This window comes from Ailuropoda melanoleuca, chromosome 9 (assembly GCF_002007445.2).
Source record: "Ailuropoda melanoleuca isolate Jingjing chromosome 9, ASM200744v2, whole genome shotgun sequence".
Lineage (NCBI taxonomy): Eukaryota > Metazoa > Chordata > Mammalia > Carnivora > Ursidae > Ailuropoda > Ailuropoda melanoleuca.
The window spans coordinates 44,175,708-44,186,130 of record NC_048226.1 but is presented as its reverse complement, the minus strand read 5'-3'; the positions used below and the strand labels follow the sequence as shown (position 1 = coordinate 44,186,130).

At 41.4% G+C, this 10,423-nt stretch overlaps 1 long non-coding RNA gene across 1 annotated transcript in view; it reads right to left on the bottom strand.

Annotated features, from left to right (window-relative positions):
• Nucleotides 1–3,062: 3,062 nt before the first annotated feature.
• Nucleotides 3,063–10,423, bottom strand: part of LOC105242328 — a 46,991-nt gene continuing 39,630 nt past the window's right edge. Inside the window, exon 4 of the long non-coding RNA XR_004627812.1 lies at nt 3,063–3,343. This is a non-coding gene — a long non-coding RNA (uncharacterized LOC105242328). The remainder of the gene's footprint in view (nt 3,344–10,423) is intronic.

Sequence of the window (10,423 nt, the reverse complement as noted above, 5' to 3'; positions counted from 1 at the left end):
GTTATTATATGCCGGGCCATTGTACAGGGAACTTTTTAGGTGTTTGTTTTTTTTTTTTTAAACTTAATCCTCACAACAACGTGACCCTCACAACAATTACTCTCCCCTTTACAGGTGAAAAATGCACATGAGAAGGTCAGTCGTTGCTTAGGGTTGCCATTTAGAAGTGACAAAATGAAGGCTTGATCCTAGGTGCTTGCCATCTAGAGAGTGTTTCTGGCTACTCCATTTCATTGCCTCTTGGGTCACTTGACTTTCCTTGTTACTCAATATTAAAGGAAACTGAGAGTGAGGTAGGACATGGTTATTTTTATAGAAGCCTGTGAAGAAGAAATGATTCCCAACACGAAAGTTCGGGAGACATGCAGAACACACTATCCGCTGCTTTTCTCCGCTACTTTCTCCGCCGTGGGAGACTTTAGGCCATTGAATGACCGTTGCCAGGAAGAGTCATCGCATCACATGGGCAAGAAGGAGGGACGGGAGGACATAGAAATGTACAAGGGAAAAGTAGGGGTGAGAATCTGATCAACCTATCAAAAGACAATGGATCTCCAAAGAATTGTCTGTCGAGACCAACGGATGGCTACCAACAGTTTGCTGGCTCACGCAACTGAAAATGAATCCAGTGCTGGGAAAAACTACCCCCAGGTAACACATGGCACCCTGTGAAAAATGGCATTGTGCCTCCCTCAAACACGTTTAGAAACTGAAAGCACTGGAAAGCTAGTCTTTGCATTTATAGTTTTTGTTTCATATTTTACAGTTGGTGGAGGCACATATGGCTTTGCTGTCTTTCCTCTAGTTAACCTAAATTGGGGCTATTCTTGTTGAAAAATAGCTTTTCGCTGGGGGATAAAACTATATCACATATTTTGAAATTGCAGTCAAGTGGTCAAACTTGAACACGTGATTTCATTTTCCAAATGCTTTCTAAGATGTTCCCTGATTATTTGCGTCAGAATAGTGTCATTAAATATTCTCATTTATTCAGCATTTGATTTCATTTTATACATATGAAAAAGTTCTTCTGTCTGGGGTCATGTCGATGAATCTAAGAACAGTTAACTGTCCGTCATTCCGGTATCTCGTGTAGTCCATATTTTCAGTTTATTTATGTAAGGAATACGCCTCCTCTCAGTTGTGTTTCTGAATCGAAATGTATGGCTGCATGACCAGACCTGAAAACCGTGGTATTTCCTTTTCATAGATGTTAAAACACCATGAATAAGCAGGATTCCTCACCATCAAGCACCTTCATGGTTAATTAAATCTCTGCACAGAGACACATAGAAGACTCGTGTCTCTGTGGTGCAGTAATGGAGTCCCAGGGATAAACACAGGAACAAAATTGCTTGTTGGGCTTGGAATGTTTTCACTAGAAGCTGACTCCCTCAAATAACTTATTTTTTGTTGACTCTAATTATTTATGTCGACTGGAATGATTTTATTTTCAGGAATAGCAATACTCATTTATCCTCCAAAATATCTTAGCAATGAGGAGTCCCACATGAAAAAAAAATTAACGTGGAGAGCCACATTAAATTCGGGCTGCACATTTATAGAAAGCTTTGAATCGCATTGAAGTCTCCATTTTATAAACTTTTCTACTCAATGTTAGTGTTAAGTGTAAGCCACATGAGGTAGGATTGTTCCTGTGCCTTGAGGATTCAAATCATTCTGCCTAGTGTAAGGTCTTATCTCTTTTCTTTATTATTATTGTTATGTTATTATTTATGTTTTATTCTTTATTATTTTAATTATTTCTTAAATTTTGTCCTTTTTTGGACAAATATGCTTTTTTCCCCCTTCTGTATAATATACTGTCAGTTTTCCACACAAGGATCACATCCTACCACACAAACATTCTCCACAGCTTTCCCTGGGGAAATACACATCTATGTACTAAATATTTCTCAAATCTCTCCCCTTGAATATATCTCTTCCACCATCAGTCTTGTCCATTCCACCTCATTTTTCACTGGGGCCACTGTAACCCCCTACCTAGTTTACCGCATCTACTCTGGCCTCCTCCAATCCATTTTCCACCTTGGAATCAGAGGAGGTGTTCCAAAAGTGCAAATCTGATCACCATTTTGTTTAAAACCCTTGAAGGCTTCCCATTGCTCCCAGGATCAAGCCAAATCCCTATAACGTGGTAGAACTCCTCCCAGCTCCTTCTCATGCTACCCTCTTGCTCCTTCCCTGCACTCTAGGGACACGGACCTTCTTTCAGCACCCTGAGATCACTGTCTTTGTCCTCCTGCATAGATTCTGTCCATGCTCTTCTATCAACCTGGGACGTTCTTCCTTCTTCTTGTCACCTTCCTCAGGGAAGCTTCCCTTCGCCTCCCAGATTCAGTTGCACTTTTGTAGGATCTCTCCGAACCCTGGGAACCTGTCTTCTGTAATATCTATTGCAATAGAACCTTCATACTAACTTATGTGTCTCTCTTCCCTACTGGAGGTAAAGCCCAAGACACTTTCACAAGGATATATCCTTCCTGTTGTCCTCATATAGCAGGCACCCAGTGAAGATATATTGAATGATGAATTAACAGATTGAAAAATGAAATAAAGATTTTGCTAGAATAATTCAGTCTCAAATTAAACTAAACAACCTAAGCTGATAACTCTTTTCAGTACCAAGAATGAGACCAGTCTCATCTCACAAGTAGTGCTTTCTGAGGCATAGGCGTAGATGGTGAAGCAAAATACAGTAAATCTCCCCCTTGCACATCAGCCTACAGCTTGGGTTCCCCACCAATAATAAGTGGCTGAGGCAAGTTTGTCTGCCCTTCGCAGGTGTGCATCTCCCTGCTCCCAGCGCACAGGTGCCTGGAGCATATACACTACACCAGCATTGTGTTAACAGGTGAGCAAGCATAGGAAACGCTTTATGAAATCGTGTTCTGCCATCTTATTTATTCAACAAATTGGTTCTGTGCACACTGTGTGCCTTGTGATGAAGTTGATGGCCAGGAATTATGAACTTTGGGAGAAAAAAATAATTTTATTGACTGTTTCAGTGACAGCAAGGAATAAAGTCCTTGTCCCACACACATATCCAAACTGCGGCACCACTAAGAAGGCTATCAGCTAGGATGCTAAGATCTTGATTCCACCAGGGACATAAGCTTCTTTACCCAGTGCTGCCAAGAGATATGATAAAGCCAAGCCCAATTTAGAAGTCTTATCCCAGCAATTCCAACTGATGGCCTGCTGTAGTGACGACTCATCAAGACTTGGGGTAGATGTCTATTCAACAATCCCACGACGTTCCAGGCCCTGTGCTCTGGTCCGAGTTCTTGCCCTCAAGATCCTTGTTATCAACCAAGGAGATCTGAAACACAGAAAGATGAAAGATATTTTTTGTACCAAGGGCCAGAGAACTGAATTAATTCTTCACAGAGGAAATTACACTTGAGCCAAACCTTGGAGGGAAAGTAGAGTTTACCAGGTAAAGTCAGGCAGAGGAAAGAGCTTGACCCAGAGCAGGAAGGTGTGAGACTGTAAGGCAAAACCAGAGAGCTGAAGCTAATTCATTGTGGCTAGAGTTTAGTGAGGAGGAAGGGCCAATGGAGGAGTTAGAAGGATGCCGCTAACTATCCATAGTAGATCATGGATGGGAAGAGTAGTTGTTGTCCTCCCTACATTGTGTCCAGGAGTTGTTGTCTTTTCTCTTCAAGTAATCTGCCCTCCTGTGACCTTTCTTGCAACTTGCAGGGTTGCAACATCTGCCCTTCTGTCACACCATGGTTGAGCATTATGTGACAATGGAAATGGACAATCTTGAGCTCATACTATTAGTATATTAGTTTTGTATTGTTGCATGATGAATTACCAAAACTTAGTTGTTGAAACAACAAAAATGTATTATCTCACAATTTCTCTGGGTCAGAGTTCCAGACATGGAATAGCTTGATTCTCTGCTCAGGGTCTCACTGGGATGCAATCAGTGTCAGCCAGTGCTGCTGTTCTCATTTGAGCTTCTGGGTTCTCTTCCAAGTCCATGATTATTGGCAGAACTCATCACCTTGAATTGGCCAGACTGACATCCCCATTTCTTTACTCACTCTCAGACAGGGGACACTCTCTAGAAGCAACTCATAGCCCTTGCCTCCTGGCTCCTCTATCTTCAAGCCAGCAAGCATGCTTCAGATCCTTTTCATGCTTTGGGTCTCTGACTTCTTTTTCACCAACTGGAAAACACCCCCTCCTTTTAAAGGGCTCACGTGATTTGGTTAGGCCCATCCAGAAAAATCTTCCTATTTTATGAATATATAACCTAAATATGGGAGTATACTCCATCCTATTCATAGGGATTGTGCAGGGTGTGTATAGCAGGGCAGGCAATCTTGGGAATGTTAGAATCTTCTAATTCTGCCTACCACAATGAGCCACTACAGTGGCTATGATTCAGTTTTGTGTAAACAGAGAATGCAATGACAATAAAAGGCCCCTTAAAACTACTGCCCACCCCCTAAACTTTACCCCCCTGGCCTACAATCCCTAACACTGGAGTTCTTCCACAGATGTTTTTACTCTTCTAGGTTAACCAGCAAACCAAGGGACACTGTGTGTAGAGGCTACATATTGACCAAGAGAGAAAGGAAGACAATAGCTGGAGCATCCTTCTCCAGTTCTTTCATACGGGCATATTCCCGTGCATTGATCTAATGGAGTCACGGGTTACCAGCTGGGATACTGTAGTTGAAGGCTGTTGCTTTTTGCTGTCAGGAAGCCATTACCCTTTTTCTGACAAGAACATTCTTAGTTTCCTTTGGGGAACCACCCTCTCCCCTACTCTAAATCTGTAAGAATAGGGTGGAAATAATCCCCTGCCTAGTAATCAGGGGCATGTTAGACCAAGACCTGCCTATGAGGATACAACTCTCTGGCCACAGTGATTTCCTCAGGGATGTGCATCTAACCCAGGCTGAGCCAACTAGTACCAACAAGTCCCGAATTTTCACTAGAACTCTCTGGAAAATAAGCTCTCTTTTATTGGTGATAGACTGCCTCAAGTGGGGTTTCTTAACTTCCAACACTATTGGCACTTTGGGCCCACTAATATTTTGTTGAGGGAGGGGGCTGTGCATTGAGGGCATTTTGCAGCATCCCTACCTTCTACCTACTAGATGCCAGTAGTGCTCCCCACCCCCGTCCCCAGTTACAACAATCAAAAATGTCTCCACAAATTGTCAGATGTATCCTGGAGGGCAAAGTCACCAACTACAAAGAATTTCTGGCTTAGAGCTACTTGGATCCATCTTGCCACCAAGAGAGACACTGCTTGAGAGTCAAACCAATATAGAGAACAGAGCTGGGACGTGTTGAGGAACAAATTCTGATGACATCAGTTGAACACTTTTGCATCATTTCTTATGAGATATACCCTAGACTTTTTAGTTGTATGTAACAATAAACTCCTTTCTCTGTTTAAGCCTATTTGATTTAGGTTTCTTTTACTAAATCAGGCACTTTGGATGAATATAGCCTGGGCAAAAAGATGCCAAAACAACAATTTCAATCAATTCTACTAATGTGAGCCTAGGTCAAACGCATAGGAAAATAATCTTCTTAAAGAAAAAGTTTTTGGAACTAAATGATAAACTTCATCAAATTCATAATGTCTTTTCCTTACCTAGAATGTTCCATTTCAAATTTGTCTTCATAGTCAAATAAGTAGTAATTGCCTGACAGAATAGCTGTCATAAGCCTCTGAAAGGAGAAGTTCCCCCAAAGAAGTACTACAAAGTGTTTCAGTAGGACTTTTTCAGGTGCACCTTGGAGAAGCGAAAACCCAATTAGATGAAAGAAATGTATCTAATCCCTCTCTCTTTCTCTCTCTCTCTCTCTCTCTCTCTCTCACACACACACACATGCCAGGGAGGCTGAGAGATAGAGTTGGCCCAAGAATAACTGAGACCATTCTCCTTACTTTCCCCCAGTCTCTGCTACTCTCTGAACATTGATTTATATCTCCCTTGATATGAAATAGCTTCTTAAAATGACACAAAACATAGGCCCCTCTGGCTCCCCAGTATTCTCTCCCCAGCCATAGAAGAGGTACCTCTCTACATTTCTGTATACCTCAAGTTCAATCATTTTAGCCCAGTGAACACACTTGGATCTTGGATCTTTTCTTGGATCAATCATCTGTGGCTAGTGGATAGACTACCTTAATGGGTCCTGTGACTACTCTCCCTAACCAATGCTTTGGGGTCATATAAGGACAAGGATGTGGCCAAACCCTGTAGTAACTGTGTGGACCGGGGCAGGGGGCATTCCTGGAAAAAGTGGGAAGGAGCATTGAGCTGTCATTTTGGAAGGGGAGCACTCAAAGGAAACTTCTTTGAAACTTTTTCCTTGAAGTCCAAGCAATTAATATTAGGTTTTGCTATACTTATATTGTTTCTTCAAGGTTACTTTAGTTCAGTCCATTAGCAACTTGGATAGGGCATAATGATCCTAAGATGCATAGCCCTGTGAAACAAAATGAAAAAGAAAAGAAAAAGACTCCCCCAAGCACAGAGCAGAGCCGCATTAATGGTGGCCTTGTTCAATAAAGCTTATAGATATAACTGATAAGACCCAGCCCAGACATTGAAAGTAGTATCTGTAGCAGGTCCAGATATCAGAGCCTCACAGCCTTTTCTGACAGATCCATTGTTTGTAGACTTTCAGCGGGATCTGGATCTTAGTGCCCTGTTGATGCCAGAGTGTGTCTGCTTGGTTCCCAAAGACATGCCGGATTGTTGGATGCGGTACAAATTTCCCATGTATTAATGCAGTTGAGAAACGTTTACATGTTCCTTTTTTTTATTTTAATTTTTGTAAACCCAATTGCACAATGGCTGGGGCAAGAGTGCAGGAGGAGAGGGAAGGCTGGAGGAGAGGCAGGGGAGCTGTCGGCCTAAGAGAACTCTCTGGTTTTCCACAGAAAAGGACAAATCGCCCTGGTAAACCCACACGCTGATTCACATCTTCTTGACCCAACAAAGATAACCAGAGGGAAAATTTTTAGTTGAAGAGTTCTAAGCCCTGATCCGGAAAACTCATTAGGAACTTGAAGAAACAAAGGGGGGGAAAAAAACAAGCCCTCAGCTATTCCACTTATTCTTACTACTTGCACATAGGTCAACAAGGANAAAATTTTTAGTTGAAGAGTTCTAAGCCCTGATCCGGAAAACTCATTAGGAACTTGAAGAAACAAAGGGGGGAAAAAAACAAGCCCTCAGCTATTCCACTTATTCTTACTACTTGCACATAGGTCAACAAGGGTGGTTAGAAAACTTGTAAACTACAAAGCAACAATTACTAAATATTTTCTCTGCAAGAACAAATGAGCTTGACGAGGATTCTAGTCCAAACCAGAGCCAAAAGAAATTTTAACAATCCAGGCCAACACTCGGAGCCAAATGGAGGAAGATGTGTTATTCTTCCCTTCCTACTTGTGGAGAGAATTGGTATGTAGATAAGGACAGCATACAACATTTCTCCACCTCAGCTTCCAGGTCTGGTTTTACCTCTCTGCACAATGTTTCTGAGGTAGTTAAAGTTGGGGAAAAGCCACAAATAGAATTGGTTTTTAGCCTGGTTTTTAAAGTCTTAGACCTATCCATCCAAACATTTTTCCCCCAGCAGTTGGGGGAAAAATGCTTTTCAAACATTTTTCCCCCAGCAGTTCCACATGTAACCTCATTCCGAACCCCAAAATATAAACCAGAAAATGTGGAGCTGCTGTAGCTGAAATGGAAGGGGGAGGCCCAGAGTTCTGCGTGCTTGGCTTCACCTCTTCCTTCTGGATTCCACAGAAAACCACTGACCTAAATCACTCTTGAGAACCTGGACAAAAGTCACACCACAGTCACTCCTGGACACTTGAAAGATCTGGGGCAGATTCTCCAGATGTTGCCGTGGGTCAAGCCTGCCCTTGTGCCTCTGGGGGTCATGCACACCTTCATGAAGATGTTAGTCAAGGCCGGAAGCCAAAAATGGGGGACTTGAAAATAGGGACTGGACCACCTGCCAAAGTGAGCTGGCCAATTTCCCATGTCATGAAATGAGGCTACATTTGCAAAGAAGTAATTGGCAGTCCTTCCCACTCCTACAAAAGCACAAAAAGACCATGCTCCCACACTGATCACCAGCCTTGCCCTTAGTCACTATCTGGGAAAGTCCAGTCTTTGTCCCAAAGACTGAAGATAAAGGGTAGAGGGATTGAGAGCCCCCTTGTCAAGGTGGCCCTGGTTACTCAGCTTTCAGACGAGGACTTCCCCGGGATCCAGGCTGCAGTGAAGTCAGACTGAAATGTTGGGACCAAAAACAAATGGGATTTGTAGGATTTGTGCATCATCTTGCTACCTGATGGCTTGTTACCAATGGGCTGCAGGAACAGAAATTTGATGGATATAAAATCTTGCAAGAATTATTTATTGCTTTTTTCAGAATACAGATTCACTAGTCTAAAAATGCAAAATTTTAAATCCCAATCCAATTGCATTTAAGTTTTATTCAATTTAAATTTAAATTAGTATGTAATCTGCAAACCACTTTCATTTCCCCCCTACAGTATCCTTGGGAGGTAGACAGCTATTAGCTGCTATGAGTTGCTCATACTTGTCATACCAAAGACGGAATTCCTTGTTTCTTCCACCCAAGTACTTCCCTCCTTTACTCACCCAACAGTCTCCAGTTACTTATGTTAAATCTTAAGAATCATCCTGTCCTTTCTTTCATACCTGCATTCAGTGAATTGGCAAATCTTGTCAGCACTACCTCCAGTATATATTCTTAATCTGACCATTTCTTGTCATCCCAAAACCCTAGTCTGAGGCATCATTGTCTTCTGTTTTGTTCTGCTTTGTTTTGTTTTGCTGCCTACTCTCCATTCTTCAGTTAGCCATCAGAGTGATCGTCTCAAAGCCTAAATCAGATAGTATCATCACCCTGCATAAAACCCCACAGTGGCCCATCATACAAAAAACAAAAACAAAAAAAAACAAACAACAACAACAACAAAAACAAGCTGTTCACTGTTCTCTAAAATTCCTAATAATGTAGCTGATCATCACCTACAAGTCTTACCTTCTATCCCCAAACTTTACCTGCCTCTAGCCAGTTTAGCCTTCTTTGTGTTTCTCAAACTCACATTTATTTCCATTCTGGGTTTTGGCAGTTCTATTTCTTCTACCTAGGAAATTCTTCCTTCTGGTTCTTGCATGTCCATCTCCCTTTTATCATTTATATCTCAGGAGAAGTATCACTCCCTTAAAAAGTCATTTTTGACCATGTGACCATGGCCTTTGCTATACTATCCACACATACTCTGTGTCATTAGTGTATTTTATTTCCTTTATGATATTAATCACTACTTAAAATTATCCACTTTTTTTACATATTTATTTTTTTATTTTTTAAAATAATAATATTTTTCTATTATATTATTTAGTCACCATACAGTACATCTTTGGTTGACCACCCATTTGAGAGGAATTTACCCTTATTTTCATGGTTTTGGTGAGGGCAGATTTTGTAAAAATTCAGTTGACCCGCTGGGCACAGTCAAAGATAGTCACCTCATCTCAGCCAGGCCAATAAAACATGCCCCAGGATTTTTGGACTTGCAACAAGTGAAAGTCTCAGATCAATTTCTGCCCAGTCTTTGAAGGCACAAAATGCAAAATATGAGTTATCAGCAGTTATGTTTCCCAGTATATTTAAAAAAAAAAAGCCACCTGGAGGGAGAATGCAGCAAAAAATGAAAGATAAAAAAGAGTCTTGATGGCCTTTGGTTTCCTGATTCCTGATGTTCCTGAAGCCTGGTTCCTTCTCTATCATTCATAGAGTGTGAATGTTCAGCTTTTCCTTGGATACCATGAGCCAGTTCCTATCAAGTTCAAGTTGAGTTTTTAACTTATGACCATTATAGTCTCAAGTAAGAGACAGCAGACCATAAGTGCATGTGTGGATATGTGTGTGTTTGTGAATGCCTAACACACTGAATACTAATGATATACTAAGTGTGCCTTCTGTCCTACGAGATAGAATGATGCCTAAGATCTAGACCCAGTCCAGTAGGATCCTTCACTCTGGGGGGAAAGGATAGATATAAAAGGAAGAACATGAATATCATCAAAGCTATGCAGTAGATATTATAACAAAAATATGCTTCTGTTACAGGAGCACAGAACAAAAGCATCTAAAGGGGAGGTGTCAAGAGGACTTCCCTATCACCACACTTTCACTATATTCCTTATGCTTCTCAAACTATGCTTTCTGTCTTTGGAGAGCTCCCTTTCCTTCCCCCCATGTTCCTTAAGGTTCTAAGTATACCCATTGTCCCTGGATTGCATAATCCACTCACAATTTCAGTGACCACCTATTTAAGGGAACATTAAAACTATTTACAAACTAT